The sequence below is a fragment of the Tursiops truncatus genome, chromosome 3 (assembly GCF_011762595.2).
Source record: "Tursiops truncatus isolate mTurTru1 chromosome 3, mTurTru1.mat.Y, whole genome shotgun sequence".
In the NCBI taxonomy this organism is placed as follows: Eukaryota; Metazoa; Chordata; class Mammalia; order Artiodactyla; family Delphinidae; genus Tursiops; species Tursiops truncatus.
The window spans coordinates 83,555,082-83,570,541 of NC_047036.1; the positions used below are offsets into that span (position 1 = coordinate 83,555,082).

Genomic DNA, 15,460 nt, shown 5'->3' on the forward strand with positions numbered 1-15,460 from the left:
CACTATCACCTTCCTTCTTGAAACTGTTTTTTTTTTTAATCTTGGCTCCGTGACACATGTTTTCCTGGGTTTTGTTTCTATCTCTCTGGCCACCCCTCTCAATCACCCTTCCTATTTCCTCCTACTTTGTCCACTCTCAGGGTTTGAGAGTTCTCTTTTCATCTCACTTTATATTCTCTCCCTTAGCAATCTCATCAATTTCCATGGCTTTAAATACTACATATATATATATATATATTTGCTATACTATAACTATACAGTATATATAATACTCTAAATGTAATTCAAATTGAACTATTGATCTCACCTTACCCTATACCCTTGTAACCTGCTCCTTTTTCAGTAAAAGATATCTTATCCAACCAGTTACTTTGATCAGAAACTTCGGAGTCATCCTTGGCTGTCCTTTATTTCCCCTTTCTCTACTACATTTAATCTATCACCAAATCCTTTTGATTTCGGCTTTTATATATTTCTAGAGATCTGTTCACTTAGCTTCCTTATTCCCACTCTGGTCAAGACTACTTACCTAGGCTCTCCTCTTGCCTAGACTACGGTACTAGCATTCTAACTGTTATTTCCATTCCACTCTTATCCCCCTCCAATTTATTCTCCACGTAACAGTCAAAATGATCTTTTGAAATTGCCTTGCCCAAGAGAATTTTGGTGGCTTTCTATTGTAGTTAGAAGAACATTCAGAAATCCTTGTCATTGACTCAGGACCCTGAGTTGACAGCCTCCTGCCTAACCCTTTAGCTGGACCTCCTGCCTTCCCTGTCCTCTTCCTTGCACGCTGGTGTAGCCGCACTGGGATTTCTCAGAATTCCTCAAACTTGCCAAGCTTTTTCTCCAGCTCAGGGACATCATACATGTTGTTTTTCCTGCCTAGAGAACCCTCATCCCAACCATCTGTCCGGCTAGCTTTATTGCAGTCCTCAGGCCTAAGCTAAAATATTACATCTCAAGAAGGAATTCGTTACATACTCCCATGTCTTCTAATCTATACTAAACCCTCCATTTCACTCTTGTGCCAGTTACAAACTTATTGCTTCTCAGCTCCAAATTCACTCTTCAATCTATGCTCTGCAATAATGGATGGAATTCCTTTCCATAGTTTTTTTTTTTTTTTTTTTTTTACAGTAAGTGCATTGTCTTCTCAGTAGAGGGCGCTAGAGGAACAGTGCAAGAGGAAGGGGCCCTCCCTCTCTTTTCAGCGGTTTAGGGTGGGTCTGCAGTGGGAGTGTGTGGACATCTGGGGGTGCTCTATCTTAGCTATTCACCCAGAACACACTGTCCCTGGAAACCTTGCAGCCCTAGGGTGACCTGATGATAACCTTCCTGTGACCCTCTCCATATGGACATCTCCTGCCTACCCTGGTGCCCTGATTCCCTCTGCTCACTTCCCCTCTCCTATAGGTTTGTCTCCTGCAGTCCTCCCTGCACTATCTCACTCCAGACATTCTTCGCAACAGGGATATCTCATGCTTCAGGCTTCCTGCCACAGTGGCATCCCCAACTCCTCTTATGCTCCCATGCACCAGCTACCAGCTTCAGTTTACCTGCCCCATCTGTGCTCCAAAGGGTTGCTTCTTGTTTGCCCTCTGACTGCCGAATAACTACCTCTGTCTCAGCGAACTATTGAGCAGCTCTGATATCCAGTGGATTCAACTACATTTCCCAACGAGATCTGAATCCCCAGCCTTGGAGAGGGGTACCCTTTCTAAGTTTGTCCTTCCTTGGGTACTTTCCCTTGGTAGCATATAGATTTTTCTTATAGCCTATAGTGATTCTTTTATCATAGTTTAATAATTATTTATATTAAACTTGTTTAAATCACTGTTTGATTGTATCTCTTGTTTGGATTCAGACTGCTACAATTCTCTTCTCCCATCCCATAATTTTTCTTATTGTACCAATCACAATTGCATATTTATTCGTAAGTCTATTTCTTAATATCAGTCTCTTCTATGGAACTATAAGTACAAACAGGGCAGGCACCATGTCTGGTTTTTTTTGTTGTGTGTTTTTTTTTTTTTTTTCCCAGTGCTTAGCATAATGCCTGGCTCTTAAATATTTGTTGCATGAATGAATACTGTATAGCTGAGTTCACTTTCTGCTAATTTAATCTTTTGTGTTCTTATTATGCCCCCTTAACTCTCTCAGTCATTGCTGTCTACTCTAAAGATTAGACATAATGTATTCTGGAATTTGTAGCATTACAAGGGATCTGATTTTGGCTCTTTATAAACAAAATAAATCTGTATTTTTATATTCTACCATCTCCATGTTAGACCTGTTGTGGTGGTGATGCTCACAACGGCAGTTACTCAAGATGTTTTTTTCTTAGCTGTGTCCAAACTTACTATAAGATGTACATGTCTTTTCCAAAGAGGACTAGAAGCAGTTTTTTTAAAAAATCTATTTTAATTCTAACCTCTCTACCACCATACTTTTAATTTTTCACATAAATTCTACCTCAGGACTCATACACTCAAATCCCTGCAGGGCCTAGTTAGTAATTTAAATGACTGGGCTCAGTGTAAGGAAATGAGGAGTAGTAGGGATTATGGCATATTGGATAGTACCTGCTTCACCTGAATGCATTTCATTAAAAAATTTATGAAAACTTTGTGCAAGCCAAATATAACATCTGCAGGCACCACTAGCCCCATGATTGCCCCCTGGCAAGCCCAGACACTGCTCCAAGAATCATTCTTAATCTCAAGAACCAGGAATCTTAAACTATGGGATGCTCGACATAGGGTTGCTTTATGTGTTTGTTTTGCTGAAGAAGCCATTAAAGAAAAGCTAGCATCTACTATTGTCACCGTTTCACACGAGGAAACAAAAATTATCATCACTGAGAGGTAGAAAGGACACAATCTCAGGATAAAGAACCATCTATTCCATGAAAGAAAAATTGGCAAGCTTGCATTATTGTTTTATTTTTGTCTTCTGACTGTAGATGGGAATAAACTTTGCTGTGGGACTTATCCAGGCTACAAATCAATTCCTTCAGAATGGCCTTGAAAGCTTACAAAAGAATATACAGTTTCCAGGGCCCCACTCAGGAGGGAAGGGGGAAGGAGATAGTTTGCATGTGTACTCTGGAAAACTCTTCAGGGGCTTCTGAAGCATACCCAGGTTGGAACCTTCTGGTCTGTTCCACTTTAATACTCAGAATACAGAAAACAAGGCTAGACCATCATTTCTCATCCTGCTTACAGAGAATCCTATTTTCCTGCACTGGAGGGAGACAAAGTTTTTGCAAAGTAGCTGTACGGCTCGCATTGCCACGAAAGGCAGACACCTCCTGGTCTATGTCACAAATAAACGATTCACAGTCTAGGAATGAGGAGTCTTCACAATGATTCAATATGAAAAGTTGCTACTCATTTTTTTAAATGTACTGATTTCTTTATAGATAGATAGATACATAGATAGATAGATAGATAGACAGATAGATAGACAGACAGATAGATACTCCTTGTTCCAGAAGGGAATTAAGGTCATTTAAAAAATATATAAAGTACAAAAAAAGCTTAAAATCAAGAAACTAGGGCAATATAAAATAAAGGCAGAAAAAATAAAATTGTGTCATGGATAAGGTAAATAACCCAAGCTCCTGTTTTTCACGCTTATTAGCAGCAGGTCACACAGGTGGTTCAGAGTGAAGCCAGCCGGGCAGAGGACATAGGAAGCAGTGGGCCCTCTATTGAACTGGGCAGCTCTCACCCTCCCTAGAGGAGGAAGTCACTACACAGTTCCCACCAACTGTGACTAGAGAATTTTTCAAGAGAAATTGGAAATTGGAATTTCTGTGTGAAATCTCTAAAATTCATGATGCTTTTGCTTTTGATTAAAAAAATTAAACATCGTATTGCATAGGGCAAAGAGAACAATTCTGCTGATAAGACCTGACCTGCTGGTTGGTTGTTTGAACGGCAGGCCAGCATCACCTGAAGTGCTTTCCCCACACCCACAAGCCCAGGCCTCATCCCAGACTTGCTGAATGAGAAACAACTGGGTTGAGGACTGGATCTCATATTTTGAGAACATTCCCTAGAAGATTTCAGCCCTCACCTATGGTTAGAAATCACTGCTCTAAGGAAATCTGGGAAATGAAACAAAGTATTTCAGGTGGCTTAGTAGGTGCTGTGCTTCAGAAGCCTTACTGACATCAGTCCCTGTAACCTAAGGAACAGTGCCCAGGCACAGCGGTCTAGTAAGATGTTAGCTGTGCTTTGCCTTAGCCCACTTTGATTTCTCTAGGGTACTAGGTATATAGTTGGGTTCTTATTTTATTGGCTTTGATAAGAAAGTTTTCACAGAGGATCTGAAAGTAGGAATAAATCAGATAGAAATGTATGCCAGCCTTGACTTACGCAGCAGCAGAGAAAATAAATTACAGTTCTCTGAACTTCTGAAGAAGGAAAAGTTCTTTAAAAGTCACTGGAGAGAACACTGTTTCTAGAATCCTACCACATACATGGTACCTTACAAGACAATACTTTGGTAATGGACTTCCTGTACTTCCCAGGGTTTCTTGTTCTTACCCACTCCAACCCTTTCCCTTCCCCTTAGTTTACCTTCTTATGTCTGTAGTAGTGGATGCAGCCATCATGCTTCAGCACGAACCACCGTTTCCTCCAACCGTTCATGAACCCGGACTGAGTCCTCTTATATAGGTAGCCGCGGCAGGTGGGCCAAGGCGTATTGGGACAGCAGCTGATGTCAGATCCCACCACCAGAGTCAAGATGTCTGGACCTAGAGGGATGAATTTGAGATAGTTCAGTGGCTGAAACTCTTACAATCAACTGGAAGGATTGTTGCTTTTCAGAAGGAATGGATGAAAAAGAGGTTTAGTTACCACAAATGGAGTCAGTGAAATAGAATTCTACAACTGGAATGAATCAGAGAGTTCTTTAGTAATTCAGCCCCTCGTGTCGAAGAGGAAAATGAAAACTGGGGAGGTAAAGGGACTTCTTTGAGGACCCATAGCTCATAAGGGGTTGAATCAAATGTGAGACCCAGGTTTCCTGATTCTAAGACAGAACTCTTTCTATTCAACCACATGGCCTAGTTGGGTCTGATTATGGAGGACTCAGGTCTGCTCATTCTGTCTATAGTAACAGCAAGCTAAATATTTAACATATTTTGATTTAAATCCCAAGAAGGAAGATAGGTGATGTTTGGCTTTTCTATCTCACTTTTATTCAAGATAATTAGTTTCCTTGACCTGTGTTAGCTAAAGGGAGGATCTAAACCACTGCTAGTATATGTTGCCAATATTGTCTCTGATCAAAATCAATTACTAACCTTTGAACTTGAAGTAGACAGAAATTTTAGGAGACTTTAGGTACAAATGTTTTTTATCTTTTTTTTTTTTTTGCCTACCCAACTCATTGCTGAGGATTTGACCCTGAGCTTCCAAGTGCCTGTCTTCTCCTTCTGGAGTGCCTGGACTTCAGTGGTGCCCCCTTTCCTGTAGAATCAGTGTGGTGAAGAGCTTGAGAAAAATTGTCCCTGTCCCTGATAATATGAGGTCACTGTTTACCAATTGTGCTGTGATGCTGCCAGCATGAACGTAGACTTTCATCATATACCTACCTCTTGATGCCTCAAGAAAATTCTCTGAATGTCATTCAGACAGACAGCAACCCTGACATGCGTTGAAAACTGCAAACGGGCTGTGACTACATTTACAATTCCTCTGAGATGGAGGCCGCATCCCTGAAGGGGGACATTTGGCCTTGGCAGCACTGACTTCATCATGATGTCTGACATTGAGATTACCAATCTGTTTAGAGCTGTCCATGGAAACGGGGGTCAGTGAGGAGACTCCTCTTATATAAGTGACAAGTTCCAACCCAGGGGATCATTTCTGGCTGAGCCACATGGCCCTGAAAATAAAGATTTGTCCCAGAAAGGCTGACACAGTCTTAACTTTAGCAGCACGCAAAGCACCTTGGTAATTAAATAACTCTGCATGTTGAGATGATTCTTCATTGCCATGTAAATACATTTTAATTTATTGAACTGCCCTTAAGCTCCTGTCAAAAACACATCCAGAATAATTAGAAGAAATGCTCCAGATTGACCGGCAACCCACAAATGTCTTTGTCTTTGGACTTCAGTCCCCAAAGAACTGCACTCCTGGACTAATATGCATAGTTGACACATCTGCCAACTTATTTATGTACTGCTGCAGTGGGCTGCCCCTGGAGGTCATTTTTCTCTCGCTTACAAAGACTGCATATGGGTTTCTCTGATACTGATCAAGCTAAACTTGAGTTTCAGCCGGCCGTAAACATAACTTGGTACACCAAAAAATTCTCTCTGGGACAAGGATACAGATGGTCCTATATTCATATTGAAAGGAAAGTTGGTGCATTCATATTGAAAGGAAAGTTCTTCATGGTCACAGTTAGGACATGATCCTGATGCATGAGGAGTTGCTGAGTTCCAAACAGCTGTTGGGTGGTGGTGGTTTTATATTCTTTGCAGGTCCTATCCAGGGCCAGGAGGACCTGGGCCTGACATTTACAGAGACTTTAGACTTTGGATGTTATCTCCACATTAGATTATTTATATACTCATTGTAGTGTGTGTGTGTGTGTGTGTGTGTGTGTGTGTGTGTGTTTTAAAAGAACTAAATGTTAAGTACAAACAATTAAACCCTCTGGTTCTGTTATTATTTATCTGTTAATTTACTGGGAGCCTAAAAATATGCCAATGTCCTAGCTCAGTGCTTCTCAAACTAAATGTAGATGCAAATCACCTAGTGGGTTTGTTAAATGCAAATCCTCATTCCGTAGGTCTGGGATGAGGCCTGAGATTCCTTATTTGTAAGGAGCTTCCAGGTGATGTTGGACCACAATTTAAGTGGCAAGTCCCCAGGCAACTGTCAGTTGCTGAGAGGCTCTGCTCATGAGCACGGTCTTTGTCACCAACCACCATGCTGCTTTCTTTCCTTGGCTCTGATTTAGTCTCCCCTTTATGCTTTCATTTTCATCCCCAATATTTTGCAACAACAAAATCATTAGTTCCACGACCTGTCCCAGTGCCACCATTACTTCTTTCTCTAGATATCTCCCCACCCTGGAGAAATGGGACACATAATCATTGCCTTCCTCTACTGGACACCCCAGAAATCTTTCCTGCTTTTTGGGTGTGAGTGGGAGGAAGGATGCGGTAGGATGCATGGCCTGATGTGAAAGAGTTAAGAGAACTGTTTGTTTCATGAGATGAAAGAGTTTGAAAATCCATGTCTTTAGCAAATACAGCTCTTTGGTGACGACGTCCTTAAAAAGAAAGCTCTCCAGCAAACTCTTCTTCCCTAGAGCTTTGGCCTATAGTTTTGGAAGTAAGGAGTTGTGGGTGAGGTTATTTACAGCTACAGGAGAGAGAAAAATGATTTCTTTTTCTAATTCACACTTTCTCCTTGGATCACTGTCTTTTATTATGCCACCAATCTTAAACTGTGTCAGAGTCGCACCTCTGCTGTCAGACAAACTCCACCACCCTCGCAGGCGTGGATGAGCAACGTACAAGATGAGTGCGGTCCCCGAGGGCTGGCGCAGTGGGCTGGTACTGCGTTCAGCTGCGAGGTCCTAGGCTCCAGAGGCACCTCTGTGCTTGTTTTTAGTACAGCCTGCTGTTAGGGAAACAAAGGAGCCCTAATGAATCCAAAGGACTTCCAGGTTGATTAAGCTTCATTGTTTCCCTTTCCTCTCTTTCTTTTCAGCACTTTTCCTTAATGATTAAATTTTCTATTTGACTCTGCAAGTAACCAAGCCCTATAATAGCTCAAACCAGAAAGTATGAGGGACCTAATTAAATAAAAATTCACATGGAGCTATTGTCATTCCCAGTGTGATACTGAACGCTTTCTTAAATCTGTTTTGGTATTTCCATCAGCGAAATTGAGGTAATTTGTCTAGGTGTGTGTGATTAGTATTTTTGAACAGAATTGTTATTTGATTATGTTTTATTTTATATTATTTCCTATTATATAATATATAACATATACTAACATGTTATTCCATTATTATTGAATGGAATTATTATTTCAATAATAATTCCCCTTTCTAATGCTGGTCTAGGAAGATATGATAACACCTGCACTGGAAGCTAACAAAATTGAGTTTTAATCTTATGCCTGTAAGCTTTTGGCCATGCCTCCGAGATGCTGGTCTGTGTACTGATGCTAGGCAGGCTGTGAAAGAACCACCAGGGAGACTTGATTAAAATTACAAATGTGCAGGCCACCACCCACCATGAATTCTGTATTTAAGAGTTTCTCAGGTGATTCTGGCATGCAGTTAGATTTAAGATTTAATGTTTTGAGAAAAGTTACTTGATGTTTATATATCTAAACCAGCAGCGTAGCAATCAGTAATATAATAGGATTTTACCAAAGTTTCACATGCATGGGAGTGAAATTGTACAGACATATATAGCAGTCAATCAGATGGACTTTTAAGAAGTTTATGCAAACAGACCCAAGAGTCAGGTGGAAACATGCAGATTTTTAAACACGCTCTTAATAGGTACCTGGTAAATATATATTTCAAGACCTCTGTGTTTCATTTGAATTTAACAAAAAAGCTCTATCCTTTGTTTCACAATTTTTACTTTCTTCAGACAAGTTGGTGACTTCCTCTCCCAAAGAGAACCTCCAAAATCTTGTTTCAGATTCTATATACTCCAGAAATACCTTGACCAATGTATAGGCTTGCTAACAAAATCGAACATGTAAAGCATTACATAAAAATCAAATTATTCCTATTATTTCTTCCCCTTTCTCCTCTTCTTTTTTTAGTTTCACGGTCATGTATATTCTTCTCATAGACCCACTGCCTCTCAGTAGTGCTGTGCTTTTTGTTTGTTTGTTTGTTTTGCCTTCCTTCACGACTACCACCTATACATTTTAGAACTTGGGTGGAGCTAAAATTGTGTATGGGTGGGTCCCCATTCAGGAGGCATTTGTCTGTTGCTCTTGAACTCAACTATAGACAAATGAGCCCATCATAACACTGAGGTCATTGCACGCAATTGTGTTTAGAGTACAGCCCCCTTTTGTTTTTTGTTTTACTTTATTTTTTCCTGCCATTCCTGATTCTCCTCAAACATTCTGCTCCCCACAATAGGCACTCACAAAACATGTTTGATATAGGACTGTGAATACACTCTTTTGTGCATGTCTTTTTATTTTACATAAATGGTATTTTGCTAACATCTCATTCTATTTCTATCTTTTTCTTAACTCAAAACCATGTTTTTTAAGGATCTGTCCATGGTGCTGGCTAAATGTGCATTTCATATATTATTTCAAAGAAGGCATAGAAGTCCAGAGTATGCATCCATTATTGGTCTGCTTATCCATTCCTCTAGTGACAGTCACCCAGACTGCCTCTAACTACTCCCCACCACACAGAACACTGCAATGAACGTCCTTGTATTTGTCTTCTCAGCAGCTTCTTTGGGCTTAAATAAGCACAGAAGTGCAATTGGTAGGACAAAGGATCTATAGGTACTTCACTAGATATTGCCAGTGCTCTCTGAGATGCCTAGAGCCCAGCAAGACTGCATGAAGATTCTCACTTCCTCATATCCTTACCAAAGCTGGCTATAATCTAATTTCCACTTTTTTCCCCTAACCTGGTGGATCTAAAATGTCACCTTATTAATTTGCATTTCTCTGATCACTAACAAAGTTATTCTACTATAATTTCTTTTATTAACATTATGCTGTTAACTTAAAAATTGAGGTCATTAATACATCTGAGGTCAACCTTGGTATATGGTATAAAGAATAAGGCATAATACATGAAGGTATGAATCCATCCAAATTATAATTCTCCATAAAAATAATGTACTAAAATGTTTGTCCTTTTCCCAGTGTTTTGTGGGGCGTTTATCGTATGTCAAGCTTTAATAATTTTTTAAGTCCATTTATGAACTTTCTAACCCATTCCATTCCACTGGTCTATTTCTGTGACAGTACTACATTTTTAATTTATTATTATTATGGTTTCATAATATATATTAATATCTAATATGAAAAGATCCTCTGCCATTGTTTGCCCTATTCATAAATGATGTAGCTATTTGTGGACATTTATTCTTTACATATATTTGAGGATAAGTTTGACAAGCTACTCAAACATTTAAAATACAATTTTATTGAAAATTTATTGAATTTTTAGATTAATTTTGGGAGAATTAAGATCTTTACAAAGCTTTTCCACCCATAAGGATTCTGTGTATCTCCAGTTATATTTAGGTATCCTTTTATGTACTTTGGTCAAGTTGTAAACATTTTTTCATGAAGTCCTTGTACATTCTTTGTTAGATTAATTCTTTTCTACCTTGTAGTTTTGTTTCTATTGTTAATCATATATTAGTTTCCTTTTATTCTCTTTTTGGTTATTCCAGGTGTAGGAGAACACTCCTGATTTTTATAAGGAGATCTTAGTTTGGTCAATCTTTCTCTAACTACTTCTAAGCATCAGTCTATTGATTTTGTAATGATCATATAATCTAGAAATAATAATGGTTTTGTCTCTTTTCTTACAGACCATATACCTTTATTTGTCTCTCTTGTGTATTGGACAAGTCAGGACCTTTGATGTTATATAAACAGAGGTTGTTAAAGTTGGCATTATTCTTCTCAATCTCAAAAGAATGCGTCCAAAAGTTTCTCTATTAAATGTTTTATTGTTGTTGTGTATACACTTTTATTTATTTTTCTCTTTTCATGTTTAGAATTTTGGTAGATAGACTTTATCAAGTTATGAAAAGAAACTTCTATTCCTACTATTTAGAGAATTATATGTATATATATTATACATATGTGTGTATATATATATATATATATAAAACTTGATAAATGATTTTTTCTTCTTTATATGGTCATGTGATATTTTTTCTTTAATTCATTAATGTGATGAATTGTGTTACAATATTTTCTTATAAGCTGTCTTTATTTAGGAATAAACTCTACTTGATTATGATGTATTATGTGTGATTTTAATAAACAGTTTGCTTCAGGTATTTACTATTTTTTCTTAGGATTTGTGCATCTATACACTCATAAGTAAAATTAACATATGATTTAGTTTTTCATACTATACTAACCTGTTCTGAAATCAAAGTTATAGTAGATTTATAAAATGAGCTGAGAAGTATTCACTCTTTGTTATTTTCTGAAAAAACTCTATGGAATAGGGATTATTTGTTCTATGAAAGTTGGATATGTTTTATCTATAAAAGTGACTGTATCCTGGGCTTTTGAGTGAGGAATGGGGGGGGATGGAAATGGAGGAGAGGCAAGGTGGTCTCTTTGTTTATTCTATAAATATTTTATTATAGTCTATACAAATTTTCTAACTATTCTTGCACTAATTTTGGCTCTTTAAATGCTTGTGGAAAATGTTCTTATTTATCTAATTTTTTTTTTTTTTTTGCGGTATGCGGGCCTCTCACTGTTGTGGCCTCTCCCGTTGCGGAGCACAGGCTACGGACACGCAGGCTCAGCGGCCATGGCTCACGGGCCCAGCCGCTTTGCGGCATGTGGTATCCTCCCGGACCGGGGTACGAACCCGTGTCCCCTGCATCGGCAGGCGGACTCTCAACCACTGCGCCACCAGGGAAGCCCCCTTATTTATCTAATTTTCAAATTTATTGTTATGCAGTGTTCAAATAGTGTTTTATTATTTTTAAAACTTTGTTTTTCCTCTTTTATTATTTCCTTTCTTTTCTCTCCATTTTATTTGCATCTTTTAAATTTTTATTATTTCTCAGTTAAAAGCTGGTAGCCTTAGAAATGTGCAGAAGATTAAACCTGAGGAAGGAATGATCAACTCCCTAATCCAGCTGTGTTTCAAGGGCTACTCTGATGTTTCTCGCTGACTGTCCATAACAGGTGGTGTCATCTGTCCGGCTTTCAGTGGAGTGTGGTGGGGAATTGGCCCCCAGGGCTATAAGGGGGAGAAAAACACTAAGAAACAGTCCCTGAGGGGCTTCCCTGGTGGCACAGTGGTTGAGAGTCCGCCTGCCGATGCAGGGGACACGGGTTTGAGCCCTGGTCTGGGAGGATCCCACAGGCCACGGAGCGACTAAGCCCATGAGTCACAACTACTGAGCCTGCACGTCTGGAGCCTGTGCTCCGCAATGGGAGAGGCCGTGACAGTGAGAGGCCCACGCACCACGATGAAGAGTGGCCCCCGCTCTCTGCAACTGGAGAGAGCCCTCGCACAGAAACGAAGACCCAACACAGCCAAAAATAAATAAATAATTTATTAAAAAAAAAAAAAAAAAAGAAAGAAACAGCCCCTCAGCCATTCCGTATATGAGATGTTCAGCTCTCTTTAGCTATTGGCTGTAGTTCCCACCCCTCCAAACATACACAGGTACCAAATGGCCTTGTTTCCCTAAAAGTCTCTTACTGTCCTTACTTTAACATCTCAGATCTATAATTCACCTTTCTGCTTCTGAGGCATCTCTACTGTTGGGTTTGAGAAGGATTGAGAAAGACATGGGGAGGTTCCCTGAGGGTCAGGGTCTTGGGATAGGAAGTCCACGCTGGCAAACAAGGAGTGGCAGAACTCAGATAATAACAGCATATAAAACCATCCTACAGATAACTGCCAGGGACAGCACAAGCTAGGGTGCTGAATTTAGCTCCTTTCCCAGTATCAGTGTTAGTTCATCATCTTTTAGAAATCCAAAAACCCTCCATTCAAGTTTTAGAGCTGTTTTCTATCTTCCATTAACTGAGGCTGAATGCTTCAATGCTATAAAGAACATTAAGCTTCTTGGGGAAAAATAAAAGAAGTACTAAGTGGAAATATTACTAAAATTAGATTTTATTTAACTCAAAAATTGGAAAATTAATTTGTGAGAAAGAACCTAGGAACAGCTAGATCCAGTAGCAAGGGGTAGTATTCCCTCATTGATGGGATACTACCAATTCATTAGTATAATCATCACCATATTATCTCGATTTTTAATCTGTACTGCATAAGGATAAATATTTATGTAGGACTTATAAGTAGTTGCTGCACCTGCTGACAGTGTCCTTGGATTCCTGGTGCACCAAGTACATGACAAGCAGCCAAATACTAAGCTAAATTCTACCTCAAAAGCTCCAGAACGCTTATCAGGACACAACATTTGTTAGTGATTTTCTTGTGCTGGTCTGCACTCGAGAAGTTAACCCACAAGCATGACGGCATCCTGAGAAATAGCGAGCGATACATACTGTTCAGCAGGTTATACTTATGGCACATGTGGCCTATCCCAAATGCACACATTTTAATCCCTCATTGCCTGATAATATATTTCAGGGCCACAGAGGTATGCATGCAGCCTTTGGGAAGCCAGGAATAGGACACCTCACCAAATAATTCCATGATGGAACACAGCAATTACCAGCTGTTTATTTTTAGGTCTCTGGGGAGATGAGGATTTGTAACATGATGCCAAAGAAAGTAACTTTGTTTTGCAGAGAGGACTGTGGTATTAACCTTTCCAATATTTTAATGTGAGTGGATACAAGGGTACAGGGCATGTGTTATCCTTGTTCTCTTGGTGGTCCCACCTGTGTCAATTGCTAGAAGGGCAGGCCTCAAGGGGCCCTAGGAGAAGCTGTAGAAGATTTAGGTTTGTGATTTCTTTTTGTCCTTCTCTCTCTTTTATAACATTAAAACCCTGAGGCTGTTAATTCTAAAAACTGATGGGAAGATAGAAAAGAATAAAGGAAGGAAGAAAGGAAGGGAGGAAGGAAGGAGGATGCAAGAATGAGAGGGAGAGGCAAAGGAAGGGAGGAAGGGGAAAAGAGACATACTAAATGGATTCTTGTAATGCTACTTGCATGGCAAGGAGTTTAAGGAAATATATTGGTAATAAATAGAGCACATTTTGCTTACTGCCACTTTCTGGTTTCACTTTTGCGGCTGGCCATCAATACAGAAGGAACAAGGGGCAGAAATGTGATTTAATTCCTCTGAGAAATCATGTTGATGACAAGGCAGTAATGGTAGCCTCAGGAGAGAAGTGAAGTTATACCCATTCTGTGGTTGCCTCCTCCTCATGTTCGCATTGCCTACTGTATTTCAGCTCTCTGCTTCTTCAGATCAACCCTGGACCCTGTAGACCACCTACCTTTCCTTGCAAGGTGCACAGCTTCTGCATGCTTCACACTGGTGACCTCAGTGCCATTGACAGCCAGCACCACATCTCCAATCTGGAGCCCAGCTTCCTCAGCAGCACTGTCTGTAAGTAGACAGACAACAAGGGTCTCATTGAGGAGGGGTCCCAAATTGATTGCCCTGCTGTTTGTCCCCTTTTTAAAAGCCTCTTTCTGTAAAGGGCCTTTCTTTCAAACTTTAGACAATTGCCGATGTCATTAATAAGAAGGAAAATACTGTCCTTGCAGCCTCCTTTCATTTCCAGGACATGGTTTCTTTGCACATTCATCCAGGCATCTGCATGGCCTCTTTGCAATATAATAGCAAGGCTGCTCAGAAACTCAATCTATTCATCTACCAGAAGGTTGAACTGGTAGTTCTCATTCCTTCATTGCTGCTAGGTCTCTTTGTAACCCTGAGAAAATCACTTAACCTCAATATCTTCATCTATAAAAAGGGAGGTGGGGGGCAGAGCTTCTCAGCAGTATTGTTGAGGGAACAAGTAATTGAAATACTTAAGAAGTTTTGGCAAAAACAGATCTTGGAGTAGTCAGAGAAAAAAGAAATAAAGAGCTGCTTTCACTTTTCATTGTATAGGCTCCCTTCTAAGCCATCTCAGAAAGGAAACCAAAAATAGCCTTAGGCCTTAAGATTTAAGTTCTGGAAGGTGGGGAGGACCTCTCCAGAGGCTATTTATTTTATCCCTCGGTTTTGGGGCATCTGCATTTACTGTAACATACCTAATATTCTCTAGGGGTGAAAAAGGATATAATAAATCATTTCAGGGTTAATTCATTTTAAATAAGGTGTCCCATCTATTTGAACAAGATTCTTTCTGCAACAGTTTAAATCTATTTTTTCTTTTTCACTTCAGTTTAAACCCATTTCCTCTTTCTTAGATCTTAGTGCTGGGTGAGTGTTTATGGGCTTGCAGAGTAATTACGCAGCAATATTAGGCTGTCATTATCTAGAATGTCATAAACCTCCTCAAATACTTGTAATCTGAAAGCATGACTCATTTGGTGAGGTAACATGACTTTGAATATTTTTAGTAACGACTGTAGTTTGTCTAAGTCTGTTTATAATAGTAGGGAAGAACTCTGCTTGGATAGGAAATGGTCAATCAATGTAGGAAGGTTAAGTGAAGAGTAATATGTGATATATCCATTCATTTGCATAATATCATCCTTGTGGTGAATTAAAGTCTCATGGTATGGCTGATCATTTGAAAACATTTCCTCCATTGCTTTAAAGACCTTGATTG

At 39.5% G+C, this 15,460-nt stretch overlaps 1 protein-coding gene across 1 annotated transcript in view; it reads left to right on the forward strand.

The window, feature by feature from the left end:
* MACIR (macrophage immunometabolism regulator) overlaps positions 1-15,460 on the forward strand; it is a 322,019-nt gene that overhangs the window by 240,411 nt on the left and 66,148 nt on the right. The window contains exon 6 of the transcript XR_012330796.1: positions 14,126-14,283. The gene's annotated coding sequence lies outside the window, so the exon portion shown is untranslated. The remainder of the gene's footprint in view (positions 1-14,125; positions 14,284-15,460) is intronic.